The sequence below is a fragment of the Anopheles maculipalpis genome, chromosome 2RL (assembly GCF_943734695.1).
Source record: "Anopheles maculipalpis chromosome 2RL, idAnoMacuDA_375_x, whole genome shotgun sequence".
Taxonomy (NCBI): Eukaryota; Metazoa; Arthropoda; class Insecta; order Diptera; family Culicidae; genus Anopheles; species Anopheles maculipalpis.
Genome location: NC_064871.1, coordinates 13,473,895 through 13,493,675, shown reverse-complemented (window position 1 = coordinate 13,493,675; position 19,781 = coordinate 13,473,895). Strand labels below are relative to the sequence as shown.

The window sequence follows — 19,781 nt, the reverse complement described above, 5'->3', positions numbered from 1 at the left end:
AGTCATCTTCGCAAGAGTGCTTTAAAAGGAAAAGGAAACTCTTATTCATTTTTCATCTAACCAGAGAGGAGCGAATTTCTTAAGGGAACCGAATCAGAAATTTCATTTGTTAAATTTTCTCCCCGTAACTACGAAAGACTTCAATCAGATAGGTTACAATCATACAATGTATGCTCACGATGAAAGTTACATGTTGCACTGGCTTTGTGTGTGTGTGTGTGTGTGTGTGTGTGTGTGTGTGTGGTGAGGTGGTGGGGGGATGGCCATTACAGAAGGTCAGTTTTTTCCCTTTATCCTACCTTTATCGCCAACCTCCGACAGCGTTAAGCATGCGGGCACGATCGACCATGACACGGACAGCTCAAGTGAAATGGAACGTGAAATGAAATGAAAAGCTTTTAGCACGAACGCGCTTGCTTACGTTCGCTTGCATTTTTCAGCTTCAGCACCACCACCACCACCACCAGGGAAAAGGGAACAGTATGCAGACGCTGCTAAATGTTCGCTTTCGGGCGTACCGTACGTGAAAGACCGGGCGTCTCCATCGGGCAGCAATTTCGCAGTGATGTTCGAAGAAAGATGGCAAGTTGCACGTTAGCACATTGAAAAACAGGAGCAAAAACCCGCACACATACACACAACCGAATGGTCAAATGAATCATGAAGCATTTTCAGTGTTTCGTGACCATCTTCTTGTTTCCAGATACGGCACTACATTGGTTTTGTTTCCGCTCCTTTCGACGGTAGTCGCAGCAATAAACAACCATTGCGACCGTTTCCAACCGCAAACAGCAAGGTGCTGTTGGAAATCTTTTCTTAATAAAAAGAAAGAAATAATTTACTTCTTTTACTAGACACAAATGTTATTTATTGCATTGTGCTTTAGGTTAAATTCGAAAGCAAACAAATCTTCCTATTTTTTATTTCTGTTGAAGCAAGCTGTTCAAGGTTTTTATTTTTTTATTTTTGAGAATCACCAAGGACAATGTTGTTTCTCCTTGGGACAAAAAAACATTAAAAATAGTATGTTAAAATTGTCAAGAATTAAATCAAAATACTTTAGTTGAATTTATCATCCTTGAGAATTTGTCATAAAACTTAAAAACAAGTCGGTGTTGTTGACTAGGCGATTATAAAATAGAAAATTGTCTTACAAACTCCATACTGCGGGAAATGAGTTTTATATGGCAATATTTATTTTTAGAAAAGAAATCTTCACAAATTTCACTTTTTAATTTTGCTCTATATTGTAAACAACTCCTAGTAGTGCAATATTTCCATTGAAAAAACATATTTTCTGCTATTCCGCAAACAAAATATCTGTAAAGTTAAAATTCCTATCATCACAATACCATCTCCCTCTCACACACATGCGTCTTCCACACATTGTGCAACAAATAGCTGCAAATCGATTCAACCATTTCGTTTTCTCAGCAAACAAATCAACCCATTCTGCCATCGAATCCACTCTAAGCAGTGGAATCCGTCCTCTGTTTGCCATTTGCTACGTACGTATGCTTATCGACTCTATGAGCCATTTGTAGCCGGTGCTTTAATCCGAAGAATTTTTCACCACCCTACACCGAAGCAAACACTGGCAGGTTTTTCTGATTGCACCAGATGCTGCTCGAAAGCTCAAACAGGTAGACTGAGCTATTTTTTGCCCGTCCTTTGTAGCAGGAAAGGTGCAAATATTACCGATGTACGAGGTGCAGGCGTGCGAGAGGAAACGCAAGAAGCTGCTGGAAGGAAATGATGCTTGCTTGAAGTGTACCGATGCATTCCGATACAGTCTCTTGTCTTCCTTCCGGTGTGTCGCAGCAGCAGACATGGCGGTAACGATTCGTTTCGATCTCTTCCGGGTACCGGGTTCCGGTGCAGAAATGCTTCGAATCGATCATCAGACACATAAGGTAGCGAATGAAAGTGAGCTTCGTCTGAGAAACAGTATCAACGTGTGCTAAAACATGTCCGTCAATAACTCTCGTACCGGTGCAACTGAACAATAAGAGGCAATGAAAGATATGCTGACAGTTTTGTTTGCTCAAGCTACAAGCGTCGACGAAAATTGACAGTAGGTCAGGTGAAAGCAAAGCAGAAAGTAAATCTGTAATTCGGTAAAATTTTTAACATTTTCTCCATAAGACGTTGTTATCTTGCTAGCTTGAAATGGAAAAGTATCTTCAATATTCATTCGTGTATTACGTAGGAAAGATTCTTCGATTAGATGTGCTACAATCAAACTCACAGCAGTGTTATGTTCTTACCTTTTTGCTACCATTGGATTGATTTTTGCCGAATCCACCGCAACGTGGTTTGATAGTCAAGTGCAAGAATAGAGCTACTCCCATAAAAAACGGTTTCTTTTGCATTGTGGCACGTTATTCAACACAACTATGCAATGGATGAAACACAGCACAAACGTCTCATTTACCATTCCTGAGCATCCGCCCGGTTTGTGGCGAAGGATCGTGACTACCTACTACCATTTCGTTTGCATTTGAGGTAGATATGCACGTCGTTTACCGTCCGTGATGGTGAGAAAATATGTGCACATTTCATGATTTTTCATATTTCCTTGCGCTGCAGCCGACCAAATATCGATAGCGGAAGCATCCCGCACGAGAAAGGAAGTAAAAATCGCAACGAATCCATTGAAAGAAATCCAATCAGCAGCTCCGGAAAGCATGCTAGTAGCATGAGGATAGAAAGAAATGCTTTTTTTTGTGTGTGTATATTGAGCACCAGTTGAGATGCAGCCAGCAACAGAGGAATTTTATTCGATGGTGAACAAGTAAACCCTTTCTTGGTGACTGTTTGATGACGACATGGCAATTTAATAAATAATGAGTGAATTAATTGATATGCTTGTTTTGTGAAGCAATGATTGTATCAAATTTAATGAAGAATTATAAAAAGCTCATATCGACAGCTTTTACTCATGATTTATATTGTCAGGAAAGGTTTGAAATAATTGATTTTTTTTTAGTGAATAAAGTTTATTGATACTTTTTTTTTGTAATAGTTTCTCTAATTGCCTTTTGTATACTCTCTCTCTAACTCTACTCCCTGCGGCTCTTCCTTAATCCATTCTGTCTGTCTTAAGCATCGAGGCGTTTTGGTTGACTTGGACGTTTGACTAACGATTTCTGATTTCACACCGAGAATGTTATCTAAATTACTAGCAGGAACCTTGGAATGTTGCGTCAACATCGGATGCTTGAGGGCACTTTTTTGTTTTTTGTGTGTAAGACGCTGGAGCCCTGGGTGGTATGGTCGACCAGTAACACAGCTGCGGCTCAATTTGAGCGGGTTCACAGGGCCTTCACGCGGGTTTCTATGCACAAAGTGCTTGGAGGTTACCTCCACATCCAACACGTCGGTTTCTCATGCCATGTCTAGCACACTCATGCCCTATCTGGTTTCATCGCGTCCTTTCTCCTTCACTGCATCGACGATTCTTTCCTGCTTTCGTCTATTAACTTTTATGTTCCTGTTTATCGACAACGTCCTCGTTCTCTCCTGGCTATTGCAATATGGTGCACCGCTACGGGTACGAATGACCTTTGAGCCTAGAATTCCTCCGAAGACTTTTGAACTTTTCTCTCCACTCTGTCGACTTTCGTGTCCATTTCTACTCCTCCTTCTTTCTTCTTCTGGACCTGACCTTGACCTCTCTCCTTGATATGTTTAGTGGTAATTTAGCGTTGAAGAAAAATTGTATAACGTTATGCAACCAATTGATCTCGCTGGAGTGTAAATACAACTAGATTATTTCCCTTTGTTTGCTGCTATTGTGCTTATCTTATATTCTTCTTGGATTTATGACCATCTAGGTCACGTCGCTTAGTGGCTTACTAGACTTGCTGATACCACGTAGCAGGGCCTTACGACGGAGGAACGATCCGGATGAGATTTGAACCCCAGTCCTGCCGTGTGATGACTTGTGCCGATATCGTATATACCACCGAGCTATTTGATTATATTTATGAGTACTTATATCAAGAGAACTTATCATCTTTGCTAGTCCTATGATACAATACTAAGTCTGACATTTTTGTAAGGGCTGCCTGGTGGTAAAGAAACAACGGCGATTTAAAACTCTTTTGGACCGTTCCCCTGTAGTGAGAACTGACTGTCCACTAAGCTAGATAAGCTAGCGGGCCTAACAACCCTCCGAGATACGCTGGTGCTGCCTTTGCGGCCTGGCGCCTGATCCCCGCTTCTAGATTTTGCCGCATCGCGCAGGGTTGCACCGCAAGTCTTAGTACCCGACCATAGGGAACACTGATAGCAGTTGAACTTGCCGACCGTGGGCTTGACTAGTTTCGATGCCAACCGATCGCCAGCAAACGACGGGACTTCAGACTGGAAGCTGCGAATTGTAGAGATGCGTTGTTGACTAAACCATTCGATGGTTGGCGTTACTTAGAAGATCAGTAAATGAATAAGGATAGCTTATCAGTCGGAAAAAATAATCGAGAAGTTGGAAAATCCATCTCGAATAACGATTCAAATTTACTCAAAAACATTTATCGAACCATTACTAGCTAACTGCTGCAATAAGTCCCTCGAAAATATTCTCACGCGACCCAACCACTGATTGTAGCAAAATTAGCATCCTTCGTACGTTTTTTTCCCTTTTCCTAACCCCTCAAGGGACGCAAACCAACCGACCCTGGTTGTTGTCTTTTCCCCTAACGCACAGAAAAGGTCAAATCGATCCGTCACAAATTTGTTTCAAACTCAATTGTCCCGCACCATTGGCAGCACCGTTCAGATATAAAAAGTACCACCCAACGGTCAAACGATTTGTTTGAGAAGGAACAGTTTGCAAACAGAAAATAAAGCATGTAAACATAAAATAGAAATAACCGGTTTTTGTTTGTTGCTGAATTGCGTAGTTTTTTCGCTTTCTAACTCCAATCGTAAAAGAATCTCAACATTAGAGAGGGAGGGCTACTGCTGGTTGGTTGTTGGTTAGTGCATTATTGACTCAGAATGGCTCGTGTATTTTTGCTATCACAAAAACACAACAATCTCAACTCAATGCTAGCCTCTGGACCCACTGTTGTAACCAAAGAGACTCAGCTTTGCTCTCGCTCTGTATGGGTAAATCATCTTCCACGTGAAAAAGTTTCCACCTCCTGGCTGATTAAAAGAGGTAAAAAAAAAGCTGTGAAAAGTGAAAAGTCACGGCTCCACGGCTTCCGACACACTCGGTCAGCATGGTGGGTTTGTATTGGCTTGAACCGACCGACTCCTGTGGGACAACAAAAAAGAAATAAAACGATCAAAAATATGAAACGTGAAGCAATTCATGCAGAGCGTGTGTTTTGCATTCGGTTCATGCCTTTTCCATCGGCTCCATCCCGGAGGCACTTTGATGATGTTTCAATTTTCCACCATTTTTCGACGATGGTGTACCGTTTCCGTTCGGGGCCGGTTTTTTTTTTTTCGATAATGGGAAGCAGGTTGACTTTCGTGCTGGTACGAGCTCGAGCCCGGCAGGAAGTAAAAGGATGGTTTAAAACAAATAAAAACGTACAGGATGAATGACTGGATGGTGGAAAATATGACGCAGGCTAATTTTCAAACCACCACGCCCCCTCCCCCCCCAACCCCCAACGTCTCTATTCCATTCTAACGATCGGTGGAAGAAATAAAGGATCTGCCCCACCGTCGTCAGATGACGATATAACTTTGCACGTTACAAAAGGAGGCAGGCAAAAAGAAAAGAAAAGAAAATCAAACGGTTTATTAATGGGCAGACTAATGGAAAAATAATTCTCCCTTTCTTACACTAATACGCTGAGACGGCGGGAACCACTATCACTGTCTCGTTTGTTCATTTTACCAATCCTTAAGACCACTTCCACTCCCATTCAGTCAACCTGCATGCAAATCGAGAGGTGAAAAACACCAAGCAAGTCCTTACCAGTCAATGCGAAACGAGGCAATATGTTTTATTGAGCCGAAAGCCGAAAAAGCTTTTTTCCTTCCCACCCATACACGCGCAACTTTAACAAAGGAAGGGAGCAAAAAACAAAAAGCGCTTCCTCCTAGATTGGTTCGTGGTGCGTCCTCGCGACAATAAGCAAATAATGAAATGAGAAGGAAAACTCTCATCGAGTGAAGCAACGCGATAACAAACAAAGCGACAGGCAAAACCACACAAAGCAACGGACGAAATAAAGACCTTCTCGAAGGATTGTTGCGCCCCACACGGGGGTGGTTTTTTTTTTAAGAAGGTGAAGTGAAGCAACCCCCCCCCCCTCCCCTTACGGCGGCTTTCAACGCACACGTGTATTTGTGGGAGGCAGGTGGAAGGCAGACGGTTGTAGCGCAATTTTCCGCAGTTTTGTTTTTGTTTGCCGTAGATTGACACAAATTAATCCTAAAATTGCGTGTCCCAAGCTGTTTGACGATAACTTCCCGCGCGTTCCGCTGGCGATGGAATTGGAAATGATTTGTTTTTCTTTTCTTGTTGTTGGGGGTTTTCACTTTTTTCTGGTCGTTCACCATTCGCTTCGCTGCCGGTCGGCGTCTTTTCAGAACGGAGCGCTCTTGAGTTCCTTATTTGTATTTCACCGCACGTCGTTTCCGTCACGGCGATTTTCCTGCTTTATGGGTTTCGCTTTTTTTTTTTTTTGTTCACCTCCACCTGCTGGCTTGTGACCCTTATTTTGTACCTTTTGCAATCTCTTTTGAAATGTCACGTTAACCCTTGTAGTGTGGCGAGGCGATTATATTTGATGTTGAAAAGGCGTAGCGTTGGAGCTTTAATTCCTGAAATGCTACGTTCGTTTTCTTTGCTTTTATTAAAAAAAATAAAATTTATACTCAAAAACAAGTCTCCTTTTATTAACTTTATAATAAGACTTTTCCTTTATTTCCTTTTTTTTTTCCTTTTATAAGACTTTTTATTCAAAAAATTTTCATCTGCAAAATCATTCTACAAAAATGCCAAAAGACAAGCAATAGTTTTAGCGCAACATCTATCAAAAATTTGCCTTTTATTGATTTTGAATGAATGATAATTTGAAAATGGTTGGGCGAATTGGGAAGTAAATCAAAATATACAAAAATTAATCGAAATTTGTTAGATTTTGAGTATTGCTGTAAATATTTTCAATATTCCTCTAATAATTCCTCTTAACAAAACGTTCTAAATTACAACGGTTGAAGGCAACACGGTTAAAGCGAACAATAAAGACTTGGACAAGAATCCTAGTAACGATGGGCTTTCCTCTTATCCTTCTATGCCGTTACGATCAGGTTGCGTTGGAAATCCTCCTGCCAACATCTAACGATATCTGATACGACGATACAGGGTCGCTTTTCATTTTCCAACTGACACACACACACACACACACACAAACACATTAGTATTGTGTTTTCGGTACGAGCTTTTGCTTTTTCTTTTTATCGGTTTATCAAAGTTCAACATCAACCCACGCACAGAGTACTTCAAAATGGAAAAACAATACAGTGTGCCCCATGCTGGTACAGAACGTTCGTACTTCTTACTCGAATTGACATTTGCCTTCAGCCGAGCTTCTTAACGACTCGGCAAGCAGTGTGATGATCGGCAAAAGATTTCTATCCACCGAGCGTTCAATATGTAAACCCTCAAGAACGTCCGAAAGGCCAACCCGCGAGTGAACTTAGCGTACACAAAAACCGACAAGTTGCCAATGTTGTATCGCGAACGCGGAAGTTTTCGTGCGTAGCAAAAGTACGCGTACCATCGGCACCCTGTCTGCCAGAACCAAATCCCCCGGGGCAGGGACCGTTCCATAGCAAAGGGGATCGAAGAAACCGCACCCATGTGGCATGCCGGGCGTGCGGGCAATGCTTTATTTTTATTCGCGCCCATTAATGGAAACGATTTGCTGCTCTGGGCTCCAAAGGCGGTATAAGTTTTCCCCCGTTTAAAACCAAAACGACTGGGTGGATGTGTTTGTCGTTCGTACAGCGCGCCGAAATCCTTCGATCGTTGCGAAAGGAAATTAACACAAACACACACGCACATAAACTCCGGAAAAACAAACAGTGAATATTTTCTCTCTGCCCCACAATAACATCAACCCATCATCATGATGATGATGATGATGATGATGACAACGTTGTTGGAAAAACGGTTATGGTGGTGACGAAGATGGCGATGGCCGATTATCGTCCTGCGGTACTAAATTCCGGTTTGAGACGGAGATGGGGCTTTTTTTTATTGAAACCTTCATTATCGATAATGTGCGATCATTGTGGATGACTTTGAAGAGGAACACTCTTTTCGTTTAAAACAAAGCCAAACATTCACACCCTCCACCGCCACTTCATTCCTTCCTCGGAGCATCCGATATAATGAAAATGAAACAGACATTAAGTTGGATGGTTTAAGCGCACGCAGTCACGCCGTGTCGAATCGTGCATCGACCCCGCGCCTGGCGGTTAGGATGATCCCGAGGGCCTTCAATTTCGAAACGATTCACCGCTGGAGTGTTGTTGCTGTTTGGGAAGTACTTGTTGATTTGGCTGTGGGCTTTTTTTTCGCGTTGTTTTCTTTCGGGCGATGCGGTGCGTTGAGTGAGTGTGAAGCATCCGTGGAGAAGCAACCGACGCGATAAACTCGAAACAGATCGTTAGACAAGCGGTTACGAACTCACTTGACACGTTAATTAAATTCTCCCGACAAGTGGGTGGTACATTTTCGGTAACTTTCAGCGTGTGTATCGGTGTGTGGTGTGTGTGGGTGAATGAGTGTTTGATACATTTGTTGACAGCTTTATCAATCAAAGGCAGCAACAATATTGAATTCGTTCTGACTGTAACGAATCGCTGGAAGGTATGAGAAAAATACCGTATTTTAAACAGGAATAAAACATTATAAGATTGGAAAGCTCTCTCTCTCTCTCTCTCTCTTACTGTTTCTCTCTTTTTCTCACTTTTTTACTCTTTTAATTGTTTTCGTATGATTCTTATACTTCTTTGTAAGAATCTTGTGTAACTGTAACAATGGATTTTATTAATTTTTTTGGGCCATAACTTTATTTTGTTCGGGAAGCCCAACTTTGTTTACATCGCTTACGTAACTTCTTATCTTATTTATAAAATTTCAATTTTGTAAACTACCTTTTTAACACTTCAATGGCCCATTTCGTACGTCATTACTATCTATTGCTAACGGGAACAAACCGGAAGCAAGTAACCGTCGTTGGTCGGCAGCGATTGGTCATCGTGAAGGAATGAACGATCCGCGTTTGGATCAGATTTTCTTAACAACTTACTTATCAGGCGCTTCAACCGCTTTGCGTCCGTCCGGAACCGCTCACGGTCCCGCGCCATCGTCCGCCAATCCGTTATCCCGGTCTTGATCGCACATGATTCCACGCCATCCTCGCACCTCAATCTGTGCCTACCACACCTCCTCTGTCCGTGTGGACGGCCTAAAAGGAGTTTCTGAGCTGGGTCGTCCGGTGCCATGCGTATAACATGGCCAGCCCATCGGAGTCCAGCGAGCCTGTTTCGCTGCCCGTCGGTGAGGTCGTCATACATTGTCCTTCGACAACATACGGGGTCAACGATCCTTTTGAGCATCTTCCTCTCGAAAGCGGCTAAGAGGGCTTCATCTGTTTTGGACAGGGTCCATATCTCAGAGGCGTATGTGAGTACTTGGACTATAAAGGTACGATACAGTCCCAGCTTCGACCGTCGCTACAGGTTTTTTGAGGAATAATATTTCCTCAGGCTGTAGAAAGAACGATTTGGCCACAAGCATCCTAGCACGCAACTCCGTCTCTATGCTGTTTTCGGTGCTGACTTTCGACCCGTGATAGGTGGAGTTTTGGACGACTTCAAATTTGCGATCACCTATCCGTACATCACCCCCACGTTGTTCCGGATTTCTTTGTAGAGCCGCTGATGGTGCCACCATCAATTTAGTCTTTGCCTCGTTAATCTGCAACCCGAGGTTTTCTGGCGCCTGTTCGATCCTTTGGTAAGCAAAGAGCCGCAGACCAACGATGTCTATATCATCAGCGTATGCCTGGATCTTGGTTGACTTATAAAAGATGGTTCCCGAAGTCTTCACCTCCGAGTCACGGATTGGATCAGACGTATAGGCGTATAGGCGTGACGTATAGACGTCACGAGCTTTAGTGCATTTCACGCAACTCCTCCTTTCCTTCTTTGTTGAATGATCAATCCTTCCTCCTGATGATCATCTGCTTTTTATTGATTTCATCAAAATCTTCATGCATATCCGTAGTCGTTTTAACTGCTATTCCCTTGGGCATTACATTAAAACTCAGCTTCTAAGAGTTTGTTTAATTTCTTCGATCTCTGTGTCAAGCAATGTTATTCTGTTTCGGCGTCAGACGTTGACGAGAACTTCATCCCAGCTTCACATTTTTGTTGTACCATTTCCATTTCTCCCTTCTTCAATCCATAACATATTACTTTCACGATCGTCAGTCGTCGGTCAGTCTGAAAAGCTGGTTTCATCAGGCACAAGCTGAGGTCGTTGCGTGCCTTTGCCTTGGATTAAAAGACACGCCTTCCTTAATCTCATCGATTCCTCTCTAGGTTCTTTACCGATCTATTTGCTATATTTGGCTATATTGATATGAATGGTAGTAACACCGTAATTGGGGCAAAAATGTCACCTAGACTATTGAAAATTTCCATCTTGAATAAACACATTAAAATCCTAACTCAATTTAATGTTTACGTCCTTTGATAAACCATTCCTATTTTTTATTTTTACCAACACTTTTTAAAACAAACATGCCACGGGGAACAACAACACGCCCTGGAGCACCATCTACCGCTTGCATTTTCCATTTAATGAACAATCATTAATTACAACCGATTGTTTGCATTGCGGGCGTAGATTCTGCCTGACGTTCATTAAAATTGTGTTCCTGGTAATCTCTTTCCACCCATGGCCACGCCACAGCTCTTTCTCTCCACACATTTCCACGAATACAGGTACATTAAAATGATGAGTCTCGTTTTCCATCATCTGCCCAACTGGATGCTTTTGTTTGTGCCATTTTTATCGAAAGCCACCAGGTCCTGCATCACGTTCCACGGTAGGCCATTCGCCACTGCACCAGAATGAAGGTCAACAGAGGGCCGACCCACGGCACTGACCAGGATGTCGTTGTTTGCATCTGCACCCGCATCGATGATGCGTTTACTGTGTGTGTGTGTCTGTGCCTGTGTTTGTGTCACCTTCGCGGAAGAATCATGTCGGAGGAGTTTGTGAAATTAATTAATTATAATAAAATAACGCGAACAAATATCATTATAGCTGAAATTGATAACGGATGCACTTTCCTGCGCTTCCCTGTTCCCCAGACGGGCCCCCGTTAGCCGGATGCAATAACGAAGCAAACCGATAGTATGCCCACACGCATTTGCCGGCCCCACTGATGATGGCCATGCGACGGATTATGCATCGTAGCGATGGTACTGTGCTGCTGCATGCCCGATCCGAATCGTCTGGCTGCCGAGTTTGGTCAAGGCCTGGTGAGATGGACGTGCCAAAGCTATCCTCCCCCCCAAAGCTAGCCTTTGGTGTGGGTTGAATGGGGCTGAATGTTGGAAGGAAATTCCAGATTAATTGGATGCGCAATCCCCCATCCGGGCTGACGTTCCCGGTACCGGACTGATGGTGCGAAATCGTACGCAGGTGCATATCCGGTATGCGTCACACCACCTGTACCACGCTCGCCAGTAGGCAGTGTACTACGGGTACGTCGTCTATCTTGCAACGGGTCCACAACCAGCATCCGAGACCGGGACTAGCCGAGGACAAAAGAATGACATTGCGCACAGGCGCCCGTTTGAGCAGTGTTGGATTGGAATGGGAAATTTCCTCCTCCAGCTATGGTGACATCAACCGATTGTTCGATGGTGATTATGCGGTACGGGTCTGTTCATTACGAGCTAATAAAATTTATCACATGGTTCCGGTGTTCGACTGCGGGGCAGCATTGTGCAGCTATTGCACGGTACGTCACGCCACCAGTGCAAAACAAATAGAACCGAATCAACAAACACATCCATCGAGCTTTATCGTGAGAGAAGTTGAAGCTGTATCGAGCTAGGAAAAAGCTTAAATCACTGAAAACTTCTTGTGATCTCGGTGTATCTATTTGATTTATTGCGAGTTTCTGTTTAAACGTAGACTTTTGTTTAAACCTGCATGATTAAACGGTCAGGGAACGTTGATTTTATGAGTTAGATGAATAAATATTCAACCAACAGGAAAAGTTCAAATTTGAAGCAAAAACATGAACGTTTGATTGTTCCTTAACTTTACTATCTGCAGGCTAAAATATGAAGTAATCTTCAAAATAAATAAATAAATAAATAAATAAATAAGCTCAAAAAATGACAAAAAATTTCAACATAACCGAAAAATCACATTGTTGATTTTAAATAATGTTTTGAGTCTTGAAAAGTAGCATAATGAAAAGCAGAAATTTAAAAGACTTTTCTTAATACCTTCGATAGTCATTCATTTAGATGAATTGGTTTCTGACACTACGAATACTTCTGGATAGTCAGCAAATCCTTTTTTTCAAAATGGTCTCGAATCGATTTGCGAATTCACTAGAAATGTTCACTCTAATTTAATGACAAATGACATCTGCATTCAACAATCACCGCAGTATATCTAAAACACCAATTCTGAAACCTTCTCCTGCCGATTGTTTTTCCTCCATCCACTCAGTTTTCTGCAAAACGATGCACAAAAACCCTTCTCACGAGCCACCACCGCAATGCCAGAATGAATGGATTCTTTGATTCAATCGTTCAACTCACAGTATCAAAGATCAAACAGAGCAAAAGCTGACTGCCCCTATCCAAAGCGTGATCCCCACCAAACATGAACTTCTAACCTCACAAACTGTAACTGATCGTCGTAAAACGAAGCAACCGCAATCGAACGTAGTGCATGATGCAGTTGGACAACTTTCGACGGCACACACCGGTTTTGATGCGGTTTTCAGCGCCAGCACAACCACGTGCAGGCATGTTCGGTCCGCGGAGCATCATTTAAGCCCCTCCCAGCGACAACAAAGCGTTCCCATACACATTGACTCGAAAGCCAACCAGGCAGATGGGCAAATGAATTTTTGAGGTTTTTCTCACCACGAGATCACCTCATTTAAAGGGTAGATTTCGCGGGAATGCGTCGAATTGATGTGGTCTAGGACGCGAAAAGCTACACGCTACCAGGCGTCTCCATCATGAATGCAACGTGTTGGGCAGTGGGAGTTGCTTTTTCGGTTCCATTTCAATCTACATTCGTGGCAGGTGGAGAGCTTTTGTCAAAGCGGTTCGCTATCAGACGAACATTAAGCATTGCTTGCCACTGTTGGCAACTGTAGGCGATTGTTGTTCGTGGATGGCGTTCGAAAAATAAGAGAGAAATACTCATCAACAGCACGCGCCTATTGTCACCTCGTACGTGGATTGCATTACGCATCGAATCAGAAATAATTATGCCACCGCAAGTCACGCACAGCTAAAGCGCAACCATTTGCAGCCCTCTGACGACAGCTTTGGCCGGTCCCAGTCTGTTGGTGAATAATTTAATTGAAATCGCAAATTTCAATCCACCCGGAAATCCAACGCTCACCGACCTCTTCCAGTCTTCCGCTCTTCCAGATCCAGTTCCTCTTCCATGCTAGTTTTCCACTTTCCACAAGTTTCAGCACTAGCGCCAGGATTAAAGGCGACAAAGGTGGTATTTTGGGGGACATGATGGTTGACTTCCTGACCGAACAAACTCCCCCGGCACACACCGGAAGTGGCCAACACGAAGTTGTAGACTCGAAGACAAGGAGCGGGTATCGCTCTGGATGGGTGGAAAATTGCGTCAAAATCACACCCCGAACGAGCGACTGACCTCACCGGACCGTTTATCATCGTTCCGCACACTAAAATACCGACCTTCCTGGACCGCACCGCCCGTGCACCGTTTGCCACCGCGTGACAAGTGACACTTTATAAATTTTGAAAATTAATTAAACTTCGTTTTTAATTAAATCGAGCTCAACTTTTTACCGGCAGATTATCGAGCCCCGAACACATGGTGCGCTGCCTGCCGTGCTTTTGTGTACGGCAAAAAGGGGCGAACCATGTTTGTGTGAGTTTCGGTGTGTGAGTGTGAATGCGTTTGAAAATCGCCACATCGCCACCTCCGGCCCACGCTTCCTGCCGTTCCTGTTGTGCTTTCTGTATTGCTCTAACTAACTGCTCTCAAAATAACCGACGCGTTTCAGGTTCGCGTTTGATGATGAGGCGTAAAAACGCGTCAAAAACCGCGACACCACACACTGACGCCTGGTCTGTACCGGCTAATCCCAGGTGTTTACATATTTTAGGCTTTGCTAAGCATTAATACTCACCACGTGGCATCCGTCCACGCTTCGCGCAGTCCCTTCTCGCGCTCCCTGTGGAACGTTGGGTCCTGCAACCGATTTGTTTCGATCGCAAATAATCGCTCGATAGTACGGCAGCTATCATAATATTCAATTAGAGCAGCAGTACAAAGCAGACTGAACAAGCTGGCTGATGCGTACTGGAAATTCAACGAGCGTGTGATCGAAATTAATTATGCCACTTGCGAAACGGGTCGGAATGCGCTCCCGATAATCCGGTCTCACACACACACGCACACACAAACACATCTACCCATTCGCGACGAGGTGAGAAACATGCGTGTTGTTGTGCTGATTGATTTATCAGCCATTATGAGCAAAGCTAGCAGGATTGTGGTCAAGCAAGGGCCGTGTCTGGTTCGCAAAATGTTAAAATATCAATGCCCGAAAACATTCTCCGGCTGGTGCAGTTGTTGGTGTCGTGTGTTTTTTTCTATTTTTTTTTTTTGTTCATCAAAAGCCGAAAAATTAATCCGATTGATGAATGGGACTGTTTTGTGTTCAAGTCAAGTTGAACAACAAAGAGTATGCGTGCGAACATGCCTTATAAAAACAGCGTAGCGAAGATTTGTTGGTGTACAGTAGTTTATGATGGGCTGCACAAAAGTCTTTTAATCTTTACCTATAAAAATTATATTTTTTTTTTGCACTTTGTTAAATCTGTTTATTACTGCTTTTAGAAGGGAGAGATCGGATTATTTGCGTTTAGAAAATACGATGGTTTATTGTTTAATTAGTTTTTGTGTGATTATTTATGTGTCTATTTGATGTTTGCAACAGGTTTAAAAACAAATGCAAGAATTAATTGTGGAAGTACGCATCGCCAAACAAGACCGATTTTAATCGTTTTTTCCTACATCCACGTTCAAGGCATTAGTGATCAAGAACACCATTAAGATTAAACTTGATAAAGAAAAGACTTAATATTTTTCAAACGTATAATCTTAAGGATACTTAATTTTTTTCATCGAAGGAAATCTTCTTTTCGTTGTTCTGTTCAAGATTGGCGGCGGGTCTTGTTCGGGGATGAGGCGAGTGCATTGGCGTCCTCCGTCCAGGACTCGTACCCGTAAGTCTACGACAGCATAGTCCAGGATTCGTACCCGTAAAGGGCTACCGGACGTAGCAAGGTGCGGTATATCGTGCATTTCGTGTGTTGTTGGAGTCTTCTAAATCACAAGAGTTTGTGGAGCACGAACAAGGCACGATTTCGCTAAATAATGTGATGTCGTATATCGCTGCTTACGTTGTTGTCTGAAGTCCGAAATTCCTCTACCACCTCAAGATTTTCGTCGTCCACTCTGCTTCTGAGTCGGCCGTCAGAGGGTGGTCAGAGCCTCCGGCAAGCAGGAACTTTGTCTTCGCCGCTACGATCCTCAATCCAATCCTATCGACTTCGCGTTTTAGTTGGGTGTATACTTCGCCCTCCACCGAGGATTTCTCACGATGCCAATATCATCCGCGAAGCCAATGAGTAGAGAAGATCGGATAAAAATCATACCTTGAATCAGTGACACTTTTCCACACGGCAAGTCTCTCCGAAAACTTTTTGATGGGATGAGTGATGAAATACATTTTAAACCTTTGATTCTCGTTCATCTTTAAAATACCGTACATGTCTGACAAAGCAGTGACAACAGTTTTAGCTTAGCCTCATGTTAATTAATGCTTGTGCCCCAACTAAACCCTAACTGACTTCAAGTCGATTGCGGGTATGAAGGAGTAAATGGTTAAAGAACATTAAATGATCTTTTCAAACGTATTCGAAACATATTTTGTAAGCAGAAAAACAAAATGACGCACATCATTGCTGCTCTAGCTCTAATGCGGCCTAATTTAAGGTCTAATAAATAAACAATAATTGAACAACTATTTTTGCAGTTATCAATCAATTTCATGCACATTAAATATTGAAGAAAATATTCAACGTTGCTTCTTCTAATAGATTGATGAAACCATTCAACTAGGCAAAATAAAACAACAAACATTACAGCAAAAGGGGATTATTATATTTTTTTCATAAAGTACAGTTTGGCCGCACTGCCAAACGTGTAATTTTTGTACAGTATAATAGTTAAATTTTCTTTCGTTTGCAAAACACAACAACAATTTTAACAATGATGGAAAGCCCCATTTCACCCACCCATCTCCTTTTTGATTATGTGTAACTTACCAGGCAAATGTTTATCACAATCAATTCAGCTATCCTGCTTTACCATCAAAATACCCCTGCTCATGCTGCACCTGCACTGTTGGGGAAACGTTGTGTGGCACTTTCCTGTTTACTTTTGCCTAATCCGAAACATGGCGTAAATTTTTTCTTCATATTTTTCGGTTCTGGTTCGTTGAAAATTAAGGCAGGGAAAATGCCAGCGAACCAGCGTTGACGTTTCTATTGATCTATTTATAGGGCACACCAGGGCATCATGTGCATCGGTCCTGCACTCTAGTACCAAGCTGTATCATAACCGACCGCATGCATTTCACCCGGCACCACTGGGTCGATGCGAAGGGTGGAGTTTCTTTTTGTTTTCGGTTTGTTCACTTCGTGCTATGGTTCTCGCAACATAAAAGGGTTCGCAACGTCCGTGCATGTCGGAAAGGGTCTTAGTTCGGTAGTCTGAGCATGGTGAAATTAAACAAAAAGAAAATAGCTGTGAACTCACCCTCACTAAATTTCGCTGCCAATGCTATGCTGCATCGCCAAACAACTCCAAACCCCCGAGCGTGATAGTCGGTAAAAGACTAAAGCAGTGCAAAAGAAAATGACGCCGTAGCTGATGTTGTTAAATCGGGGAAAATGAATCCAAGATCTAGGAGCAGGAGAGCACGAGCAACGGGGCGGGAAGATGTTATCCAAACACGATGCACTTGCACATGCACACTCATTCTCAGACAAGAAGCCAGTTGTCTGGGAGGACTACCGTTGTCCGGGAAATTGTTTGTTATTGTTTGGTGGCGTTCTGTTTTCTCGAAAAAATCTTAATGGCACCGGTCGCTGCAGGAGAAAAGTCGGGAAATTTGATTCCGCGTTTCGCCAGCTACCAAAGCTCAAGAGTGAAGCATCCACACAAAAAAAAAAAAGGTTGGTGTACGAGTCAGACACACGAAAACAGAAAAGACGCGTACGAAAAATCAAACCGAAACAAGGCCGGGCACGATCGTTCGCCTCGTAAATCATACAAAACACCCCTTTTCTTGGTTTTTGGGAGTTTTTTTGTTTCCTTCTCTTGGTTGTGTTCAGCTCAGCTAACAATTTTCTTATTTAGGGTTGTGTCGCGTGCGTTTGAAAACATCTGGATTTGTTACATCACCAAAGCAAAACAATCGAACCGCATCGATCGTTCATCCGATCGAACTGAACCATCCGTTCGATGTGTTCTAAACCGGAATTCCCAAAAAAAGAACTAAAAAACTAAAGCTGTTTCGAGCCATCTGCAGTTGGTGCAGTTTACCTGTTTACATTGGCACCGAAAGAATGGCGCGTAAAAGTGAAACTCCCAGCAGCTGGTGATAAATCAGTGCCAGTTTAATTGGTCCTCCCGCAACAGTCGCGTGTTGCGCGCTAATTGTGCGGAAAAAGCAAACCATTTCCAATTGATTTGTGGGCCACGGTCTGCGCCTCATCGTGGCCAGGCTCTCGCTAGGCTGAAGTCGAGTGGAAATCTAATGGGTTTTTGATTTATCCCTTTTCCGTTATTGATGGTCAGCGCGATGAACGCTGAAGTATGGTTTTGTTTGGTGTTTTGCTGGATCGAACAAATGTTTCAAACCTACAGCACAGTGCACAGTGCAGTATGGTTTGATTCGTTTCGGTGGAAATATCAATCATTTGTTGCTCGTATTTGTACAGTCACTCTGCGCGAGAATGGGCAGAATCCTTTTAATTATTGATGATTTAGTTTTTTTTTTTTTGCTGATCTTAAAATGCAAACAATCAATACTTTTACAGGAAACAATTCGAAAACTTTGCAACAAAAAAAAAACAAGGTATCAAACTGATTGGAAAGTATTTCCACCCACAAAGAAAGAAAGATCTGAGAATGTAAACACGCGAAACATCGAAAAAATGTTTGACCTTATTTCCATTTGAAATATTGCACTGCTCGTGTTGTTATCATTCTTGGTAAACAATATTTGTTATAAAGCACTGCACATTTCCAGCGAAATAGCACCCTTATAGTTTGTAGCGAATATGGATGCATGTTGACACGGCACACATTATACCTGGAATGTGGCACTAGCTTGTCCGGAAAAGCATTTTCGTGTTAAGGATTACGTTGACAAAGGGCATGGATGATCGATTGTTTGTTTAACACATTTTATAGCATTGTTTCGATACCAGCAGGCTGCAACTTGATTGTCTTTACAATAATTTAAATATTTCCAAAAATATTGAAATGTTAGGCATACAATAAACCCTTTAAAATGCCTGCCAGAGATACGAATTGTCAGCGTCAGGTTCACTTCGGGGAACCTAAACAAAAATACATGGTGTTGCAAATGTAACTTCGTCGGCTCCTCGACGACGACCAGTTAACGAGCAAACACAATTTTTGCACAACCCTTTCAGACTTTTCCACTTGATTTAGACGTTCAACGTTTGCGCGGAAATCGGGAGTTTCACTGTTTTGTTCAACTGACATCTGATCGTTTGTTTTTGTTTACTTTCTGTTTGTCCGACACGCGGTCCGTCGGCACAGTTACTTTGTTACACAAGGACGCCGGCCATCACACGGCAGGACCGGAGTTCATTTCCGGACTAGTAGATAGATGAAGGGCGAGGCCTAGCAGAAAGTTGATAAGCCAATAAAAAAAAGAAGTAGTCTGTAATAAAAGATTCTTGTAAACAACCATCTGCGAAAAGAGTTCCCAGAACAAGCGAAAAGTGTAATCCCCGTTGCCGTACAAAGCTAGAATTATTCAACAGGAAACGCATCGTTCCCAGGCTCATGCATAATACCGTGCGCAAGTGTGCCATTCGATAAGTTTAATCTCATTTCGATGACATGCTTTCCCGGTTGTTTGTATAACTATGCAAAAGCGGGCACCATCTATCGGAGACCCAACAAGCATCCTCGCTCGGAATGTAAAAGAGTTGAGCGATCGTACCTACATGCGCATTTCAAGCATGGCCAATAAACGGGACCACAGTAAACGGTAATTTGAAATTCCTTTCGCATACTGTATATATTACTCATGATAGGTAAACCAGCGCGGGATAAAAAAGATATCGTTTATTTTATCATAAACAGTAGCGCCGATGCGAGGGACGCGCATCCAAGAGCAATTGAATAGAAAATAGCACCCATTACGGCCCCG

At 42.8% G+C, this 19,781-nt stretch overlaps 3 protein-coding genes across 3 annotated transcripts in view; 1 reads left to right on the top strand and 2 right to left on the bottom strand.

Moving 5' to 3' along the window:
• The window catches only part of LOC126558878 (uncharacterized), a 521,842-nt gene extending 516,004 nt beyond the window's left edge, over positions 1-5,838 (bottom strand). The window contains exon 1 of the mRNA XM_050214956.1: positions 5,828-5,838. The gene's annotated coding sequence lies outside the window, so the exon portion shown is untranslated. The remainder of the gene's footprint in view (positions 1-5,827) is intronic.
• The window catches only part of LOC126557685 (connectin-like), a 323,190-nt gene that overhangs the window by 101,862 nt on the left and 201,547 nt on the right, over positions 1-19,781 (bottom strand). The gene's annotated exons all lie outside the window — the stretch shown is intronic.
• The window catches only part of LOC126558879 (uncharacterized), a 553,494-nt gene that overhangs the window by 502,157 nt on the left and 31,556 nt on the right, over positions 1-19,781 (top strand). The gene's annotated exons all lie outside the window — the stretch shown is intronic.